This window comes from Nymphalis io, chromosome 12 (assembly GCF_905147045.1).
Source record: "Nymphalis io chromosome 12, ilAglIoxx1.1, whole genome shotgun sequence".
Taxonomy (NCBI): domain Eukaryota; kingdom Metazoa; phylum Arthropoda; class Insecta; order Lepidoptera; family Nymphalidae; genus Nymphalis; species Nymphalis io.
In genome coordinates, this window is record NC_065899.1 from 2,095,756 (window position 1) to 2,106,001 (window position 10,246).

The following is a 10,246-nucleotide window of genomic DNA, read 5'->3' on the forward strand; positions in this document are numbered from 1 at the left end:
CATTGTCTTCAATTTATATTTGATAGATAATATAAAGGATATTAAAGAGCGAATAAAGCTCATTCCATATATCTTTTGATATTTCATCCGTGTTACGGATGAGGATGTAATATGAGAAACGGTGATCTAACAATGTTACGTTCGCCTTTGAGTCTCGATACAAGTCTTCGATACAATCTTCATGTATCTAAGTCAAAGGGAAATCAAGTGGTTAGCGCTTGGATATAAATCTATTCACGACGTACTTTCATTTCGTTTAACGAATAGTCAAACATTGGAAAATAAATTTCAGAATGGTTGAATGAATATTATATTAATTTTTAATAAAAAAAAAAATCTTATAAAAATATTGAGATTAAGAGACTTGAAATAATTAAGAAATAATTTTGATTTTAAAGAGGCCTCCTTAAAGAGGTCAAACAATCTAGAAATTATTAAAAATTATTGATTATGAAAGGACCCTTGCTATATTGCGAAAATAATTAGATAATGATGAAATAAATGATTGATTTGATGTGATTAAATAAATATATGAAATAAAATAAATGAAAATATTAGAAACAAATAAAAGACAAAAAAAAATTATGTGACACTTTAAATACATCGTTTTAATTCATTGAATGCTGCTTTAGGAGATATAGGAGATAATAGTAAAATCCAAAAAGAAAAGACAAGCGATATGAAAAGAATAGAAATTACCAAATTTGTTTTATTACAAAAGATACAATATCGAAGTTTCGGTATCGGTTTACACATGGAGAGAAGACGATGAAATTCCAACGATAATGAGAAATCGAAGCAGGAATACAGTATAAAATCACTAAGAGCGAGACAAAATTTCAAATAAACTTTTATAATTACATTAAATAAATCCTATTTATCAACATTATAGCATGCTTCTAAAACGAAATTTAACAAAAGGAGGTTATACTGATTCATTGGGTAAAAATAATAATAATATTACTGTATATAAAAGAATATAAAGACGACATTGGCAATTATAATTTACGTTATTTTTTATAAATTAATATTTTATATAACACAAACACTAAGATGAAAAATGAACAAATAAATTAATACAGAAATACGTTCAGAACAAATGGCGATGTTATCGCTTACTGGAGATTTATACCAGACAATCTTTGAGTAAGGAGATATATCAAGAAATTTCTGAAACACGAAAAGATTTGAAACGTTGAGACTGGCTTTGAGGTCGCTGTAAAGTCGATAGGGTGCTGCTTAACGTCTTAAATTCGTCGAAGATCTTTGACAATTTGCAAAATTTGCTGGTACGACTAGATGCAGAAAGTCACAAAGAAGGATTGCATATAAATATCTCGAAAACTAAAGTTGACCATAGTCAAGTTCTTTTATCAGCAATATTGTATAAATTTTTATCAGTATTGTCAAATATGTACCGAGCGTCTATCAAAATAATACTTAAAAATTAATAAGTAATGATAAAACAGTCTATATCTCTCATATAGTAAAAATAACATAAATTATAAAATACATATATACATACATAACTTGAAACACATTGTGGTATAGTTATGCAAGAAAATACGTCCATGAAATGGGCAATTCTAAATGTCAACAAGGATATTAATAAAAACATTTATAAAGGGCTCATAATAAAATAGATAAAAATGTTTTTAATTTAAGATTATCAATCAATGTAAAAACCGTTATAAAAATCTCTCGTGGTTTATAAATCTCCTGTTCGTCCGTCACGAACTGAACGCGAAAACTGCTGAGAGAATTTTAATGAATTTCAGCACGGTGTCTGTTTTTATCCTTAAAATTACATTCAAGTAGGCTCTTATTTACTTTTTTTTTGAAACGTCATTTCACAAGTCCATCGTGTTACGACGTCAGCCAGTATTTTTTTCCTGAATACAAACCTCGATATAATATATACATTTTATACTTATTGGTGTCATTAACCTCTACGTTCTAATTGCACTTGGGAAAAGATTTATTTTTAAAAATCGAATTCATGAAAAATCGAGAAAACTTATTCGAAAAAATAGTTCGTAGGAAGGTGATTAATTTTAATGAACACAGTCAGCAGGTCCTTCCTAACCTACACTTTTTTTATGAAAAATATAATTTAAAATGTTATTTGATATTTCAATATAATACAATGGTCGTATTTTATGTTGATGACTATTCATTATTTATATAAGTCAGATTATTATTATTTAACGGTAAACAAAAATTTGCATTTCTATATATTTTTTTATTTGCACTCCAAATAATTATATATAAATTTGGATACATATGTATATACATGTCCAATCGGAGGATTACTAGCATAGCAATATATTTTGATTAATTTATTTACAAACTAAATTGTAAACGAACTCAAGACGTCATAGAATATAATACACAATATTATATTTAAAAGCGAGCAAAGCAATCTTATCGCTTACAGCGATATCTTTCAGACATACTTTGTGTCTGAGACTTAATTAGAAGAATTAAAAACAGGGTAACGCAACCTAAGACAAATAAAGCAGAAAGAAAATAATAAAAATAAATATAACATGAAACGGGACAGAAAGATAGCATTATATTTATAGTAATCATGAAAACTGACTGACTGACTGTGGGTCCTGGGTATGTCCTAGGTTTTAATCCTAGGTCGGGCCAAGAAAACAGTTATTGGGTTGTTCTATCGAATATATGGTAAGCAATATAAACGCATAGAATCAAATAGTCAATTCTTTAAATTTGTTTTATACGTGGCTATTGAGATTATTGGATATAATGTGAAACACATTCTTTACAGCTCTGACAGTTAACGACTTGCTATAGAACTGTGTAGGTATCGCTAAGACGCCACATAAGTTTATTTTCCTCATTGGACCAGAAATAAATGGGGAGCTTTGAATCAGAACCAAGATAGGACAACAGTTACTTAATAATGATTATCTTATTTATATTAAACAAATATTTTGCTACATAGAAAGGAAAGTCGTTTGTAAAATCCATATAAGCAGCCCCCGAGTTATGCCTAGGCTCTTTTTAATTATTAAGATTTTTTAAGTTTTTAATTTATTTTAATAGTTTTTAATTTTTTTAATTAATTAATAAGATTTTTTAAGATTAACTTTTACTACTACTACTACTAATTAATTTTTTTTAAATTATTACGTATGATTACTAAATTTTTCCATCTTCGCAGAGCACAGAATGTGGTAAAAACTTTGTGATTTATTTCCGACATGCCTCTTCAAGGTTAAAGTGTTTTCGTTAGTTATGGCAAAGTTCTTTTCTAAATTGCTATGGAGCAAAATACAGGTAGTAGGTGCGCAAATCCACAAACGAGAAATTTGTTTAGAACTACTTATGTCGAATACTTGAGACTTGCTAGCGTTTATTAACAAACCATTCAACTCACTCCAACTTATTACTGTATCGAAGTTAGAGTTTGGTTCATTAATAGCTATAGAAATATAATAAATAGTAAAGCGCCAATAGCGTTACGGCTTACGGGCTGTCTGACGATGTAAAACTCGCAGTTTCGAGCCTGATCCCTTCGTTACGCATAATTTGAGGGGTAAATAAGAATATTAGTGATTCCTTCAAAAAGGGGAACGCGACAATGATGTTCGTCCGTAGGGATGGTCGTTTTTCTGTGCCAGAGAACGCCACTCTTTTAGAGCAGTGTACTCTATGCACCACTTACTCTAATAGCCTGTGAGTTGATTGTACGCAAAAGCAGAATTATGCCCTGCGCGTTTAGTAAAATAATAATAATGTATTCAAGATGCTAATGGGCTTGTTTGCCTGCCTGGCATTCTGAAGATAGTATCTGATAGATTCGATTGTCTGTTCTTGAACCATTGCTGTGTGGTTCATATGTTGGTAAATTGGTTCTCTATCAGTTAGATGTAGATTTAAGTTTAGTTTTAGTTTTAGTTAAGTTAAATTTAATAACTAATGTAGGACCCAATGTTGGTTAAAATATATTACTATTACAGCGTCGAGGGGCATCGGTGACGCGGTATCGTTTGTGCTGAAGTAATGGTCCGAAAAGATTTATGTTACGCTCTGACACCGGCTGAGAGATTAACTTTTGTTCTCACGACCTTTTAGTGGACGTAAAACTGGACATAAATATCTTTACTCGCTTAAATTTCTTATTCCAATCTTTATTGTCTATTTTTGTATTTTTTTCCGAGTTTTTAAATTACATTTACTATATAACTGGGAAAAGAGAGAATTAAATTTTAATGAGATTGATTAAAAATAACTAATTTTATGACACAGTAAGAATAATGGAAGAACTTTGATAACGTGGTACGTCTTTTTCGAAACAAAACAAAATTTTTATATAGGAAACTTTTGGATGATATCAGATATATTTTTTTGGTAAACACGATATAGAAAACGATTTTATTGTTAGATTTGCGTTTTGAGTTCTCGATATATCCTAATTAGGTTAGAGCAAAGTTTCAATCGATATGAAAAACCAAATTATCTAGAACCTACAGCATCTTTTATTTTATTCACTTTTTAACGAGATGCGAGTTCAAGTTTCATTGGCATCAAATAACTCTACCTGCAACAATAGAACGTAGCAACTTCATCTCTTAATGCTCATTAGAATAATTGACTACATATCTATGTATATATTGATTTCTTTGTGATTACTCTGATATTTTTTATAAAGCTAATGTAATTCATACAGAAGAGCTTATTTATTATTTTGACCCTTTTGAACTTTCATTTCTCAAATCGAAAAATCGAGGTCAAATTAATTTCTACCTTTCTAGTCCACTTTCATTCCAAATTCAAATTAATTTATTAACGTAAATAAATTTAAATTTATGTAGAAACATTACATCTGTGTAATGTATGTTACTGATAGCCAAAGACTGAACTACTACAGATTTAGAAAAGAAAATAGCATGAGCTGAAGAGAACCGGTGAAAAAAATCAGCGGTATTTTTATCTCTATTTTTGTAATTATTTATAAATAGCTATAAGACAATCGTTTCATTCCATAATAGATTAAGACATTTCTATCAAGTGTTTGTTTTAAAATATTCATAGATCGAATTATGCTCTCGAGCGAGTCAAAAATTTTAAAATATAAAATGAACATTTGATTCATCGTATGGTAAATACATCGTTAATAGCAATTATTGTTCGTTATCATGACAAAAAGACAACTGATTTTAAAGAACATTAAAACTAAAAGTCTCAGAGGTGTGAATCGGTTGTTTTTAAAATTCTGAATAACGAGGCTGCAATGCGGCGCGGGTTTAACTCTGTCGTGATTTGCATTTAAAGTGCCTCCCGTTATAGCATTTTGCTAGCACTGTGAATAACATTAGAGTTTCGACGTAGTGTAAACGAAAAGCTAAACATTGTTTAAAGATAGCGACTGATCTATACTTATTATTTAAATACAACATGTTACATTGTGCGCATTCGTGTAATGTACATCGAGCCGTTCATCGCGAGCACCGCATTCTCCACCTGTCAGTTTTTCGACAAATCCCTTTCAAGTCAAGTCAGTATAGTTTGACATGTCATTAGGAACGCACGTATCGTTCGGACTTACTATCTAATATATTTTGTTATTGTCTGACAACCTTATCATTTGTTATGTTAATGGGTTAAATGTTCTTACAAAGCTTGTTACGCACATGCTGTGTAACGTTACGATAGTATTTTAAGTCAGTCGCTAGCTTAATACTCATCTTGTTAAGTTATGTTTGATATTTGTCACTTTATAGTAATTAGTGTATGTACTGTCCCATGTAGAAATGCCGTTATCCTTCCTAATATTGTAAGGGTCAAAGTGAGTTTTTTTGTTAGTATTAGATATATAATACTATTTTTATGTACTAGAGTTATAGCTATATAGCTGATGTATGTATATAGATGATATATTAGGCTATATAACTCTCCACATATACTAGTAAAAGAGAAACCGCAGGTGAAAAATGATTTAGTTTCTTTGGTCTTAAATTTTAGAGACCCGATTAAAGATGGAGTCGGTTCTAATATTTACATAATAGATTTTTATTAAAGTTTCATCTAGTTGTGTTTAGGAATAGTAAGCTATTCAATTATGCAAACGAATCTATGGTTAACAATATTGCTACTGACTACAAGTGTTTTTTGAGTTTAGTTGCCCGTTTGTATTCCGGGTCAGCAAATAGATTTTCAAAAAAATCGTATTCTGTTCTATATATTATCATCACTGACTATATATCGTATAAATAGTTCTGTATATAAGAATTTTTTATCAGAGAGATGAAGTTGAAATTTTTAAAAATATAATTTTAGCGACAAGCCGATGTGAAATGATAAACTGCCAGAATTAGATTTTATATTATGCGAAGAAATGAAATACTCTCGACTTGAGAAGATCGACTCGACTTTTATCGAGTTTACGACGAGAAAATTAAAAAAAAAACTTCGGATATTAATATTTAAAAGCCTTTTATATCGATATCGGCGTTGCGGCGCTTGAAATAGAGTAATATTTAGGATTCTTAGGCTTTAATTTAAAAAAAAACATAGAATACATTGTATTTCTATAAAGTTATACTAGAACTAATTTGTAAGAACAAACGTGAAAGTCGAAACTCCTTTGAACACATGAAATGTCAGATATCAACGATAATAATCTTAAAGTTAAATGTACACACACATCGAAACAGCGTATCATTGTATGTTGGTTGTCAACATTTCACAAGTGATACGGCGTGAGCTCTTAAAGTATAGCTGCTGTGCCTATGTAGGGAACACTCAACTGTACTCATCGCAGAGGAACGTAGGTGGGTACTTAGTTTCAGATTTATTCTATCGAATTTAACTTAAGTATGTATTTGTTCCGTGGATAATAATGTAATAAATACATTGAAAGTCATAATACAGCCAGTATAATAATCTTTTAATTAATTGAAGAGTTCCAGTTCAAACTTTAGTGTCGTTTTTAATCATGTTCCAGAAAAAAATTCAATTCTATTAAACCTCCTTTTCCAAATAATTAACCTATACCTTCAGCCAGCGGACTTGTAAGCAATCAATTTGAAAAATAAAGTAAACGTGTTAACTACGGAAAAATTACATACACGAACCTATGAACTATCAAAATAGAAGAGATAAATGGCGATCACGATAATGAATCCCGAATTGATCCGGGAAAGAAAAACAAACAAACAAAATTTACGTTTTTATATTTGTCTTACCTGCAGCTTTGTTATGTCGAGAATACGACCGCGTCTAGAGCTCTGTCATTGTATTTTGCGGGATAAATCAATTCCACTCCAATATTTGTTCACAGACTTTGTAACATGCTATGGATTCTCTTCTGCTCCGTTAGTTTTATGATATATATTACAGTTTTATTATATTGGAATTACGTCACACTGTAATACAAATAAATATTATCACTATATCAAGACGTCATTAACTCATAAGTGATAACGATTCATTTCAAATATAAGTAATGTTTAATTTATTGAGACGTCCCAGTGTATAAAACTGTGGATGATAATTAAAAGTCACGGATTGAAATCCGGGCAAGTATAGTCGAGTTTTCAAGTCCTTCGAACCATTGAGTGAATTAATTCCACTCCCACGGATGAAACAACCTTGGATGTGGAATATATCCTTATCGTATAATATTATGAATATTATGGTTTATTTTTAAATACTGTACCTGAACCTGTAAAATATATTTTCAATATTATCGAATAAAATACGATATTGGCGATGAATTTCTAAATTGTTTCTTCTGTATTAGATTGATGGATAAAATAATTCACAAAGAATTCAAATTGAATTTGAATTGTTTTCAGGAGATGGATTTAATACAAGGGCTTGCAAAATCCTTTTTGCTATTTCCGGGCATAATTATCTCGGATGAAAAAATAAGGAGAATTTTAAGGCGTTTTTTCTCATGATAAATAAATTTCAAAGACTACGAAAAGGTAAATAAAAAACGTATTGTGAATATTGAAGTTTCTTTGATTCTTCAGAAATGCTATCGCGAGTACAATGACTTAGAATTGAAACATTAACTTGTTACTTGTAAGTAGTTCCCAGATTGACGAATGCTAAGATTCACTAAGATGTAAATTTAAAGAAATTAAAATAATGACTGTCGCCTCTCAATATATATTTGATAATGTTATGGATGTAAGCAAAAACATAAAAGATTTTTCCAGAAATTGTGACGTACATACTGTTAACACCAGGAACAAGTATAAACTTATTACACATATATCTGGTAATAATGGTTGTATATACGTATACAACCATTATTACCAGATTACACAGGGTTAGTGACTTTTATGGGACTTACGGGTATGTATACGTTTTTATAACAGGATTCCAGGAAAAATAATAAATATTTTATTATTATTATAAGCATAGTTCAGTTCTCTAAATGTCAATCCCATTGGGGCTCCAAGTGCTTCAACAACTGATATCAAGGAATACAAGTATTCCTAAGTTAGTTTGTCGTCAAGTTGGTCGCCAGCTGTAGTCAAATTATTATTTATATTTGGTATTAAAAAAAAAAACTGCAGCTCTGACCTGCAGAGCCATTCTGTAAGACCAAAATCGAAACTCACACTAGCAGAACACCGAAATTTCAGAATTACCATATTACCTATGCGACATGGACTATTATAATTATTATAAAACTTAAAAGTTATACGCATGAAAATAGCGTATCGTCATAAGTCAGTTTTAGCATTTCACGATTGAGATACGAAGTGACTGTACTGCAGAAATAAATAGAAGACAAGCAAATGAATAATCTTGATGTTCTTAAATATGATATCTATTTTAATCTTATCATTACACTTGTAGATTTATAAGAAAAATAATATATTTCAAATGAATAAATATTTGATAGGAGAATAATTGTAATTTTTTTTATTCCAAATATAAATATTTTGTTTAATCGAACGGAAAGAGGCAAAAAACACGATTGACACAGAAATCATGTCTTCAAGTGGTTTCTGTTGCGTAGATACATAATCTTAAAAATTTATAGTAGAATTAACTTGACAGGTACGTTGAAATAATTAAAATATAAATAATAGCTTTGTTGATTTAAAATAATATATATAAGTGTACAAAATAATGACGGTATGGTCTTGATAAGCAGTTTTCATACTTGAAATGTGCAATTCGTATTAAAGTAAAATGACGGGTCGCTGATATAAAGCGTGTGGTAGCATAATACAGAGTTGAGCGCTACAAGCCCGTTTGGATAAAAACAAGGCTCATTCTATTTTGTACAGTCACTCTCGCTTTGAGCTTTCCAATTGCGTTCATATTATTGCTCGCTTGTTTTGAACTCGGACGTTATGTTATAAGAAAAATATGCTTTTTCATGTGGTCAACATTACGCCACTCGGTTATATTGCGGTTCACGTGGGATTTTGTCGATTAAGCCGACGTTTTGTTGACAGATAAAAATACATTCAAATTTATATGTTTTTTTTCGTATTTGCTGTTTTTTTGCCGTTTCATTTTGACATATCCTACGAGGAATTTTGATTAAAAAAAATTATCAATTTTTTTTTCTCATGTTTTGTTTCAAATACACTCAAAGATATATTTTTTAGTTAATGTTAGTCAATATAATCTTAGTGTAAGTGAAATCGTAGTATTAAAATGCTCATTGCTTAAAAGCGATTTGTGAATTCTCTTTTTTCATCCCCTTCAGGCGGTTACGTTTGTGAAAAATCGGACTGACATATTATATAAGTCGATAATACTTGAGTTGTTTTCGTATTATGCCTTATATTATGATACTTTAACGTAATACTTCATATATAAAAACTTTTTATTAATTTTAATAAAAATAAATGTTGGTCTGTTTTTTCCATTAGACTAGAGATGTTTTAACAAATTAGAAGTAATTAAAGTATCGTCGTAATATATTTAAAACAATATAGTGTCCTTTGTGTGTGTTTTGTGTTAAACGTTACGTTTAATGATAGTATGATGTGCGTTTAATGAATAAATTGTAGCTGAATTAAATGTAGCTGAAGGAATTTAATTCGCTGTAGTAGTATTACTATATGGCGGATTGTCGTGTGGTATTTTGAATGTGACAACATTGTATATATCATTATTTTATTTTTATAGAGTAGGAAGGTGAACGAGCATATCGGCTACCTGATGGTAAGTGGTCACCAACGCCCATAGACATTGGCAAGTACTGCTCTTTTGCGGTTGAATATCTGATAAATGGGTG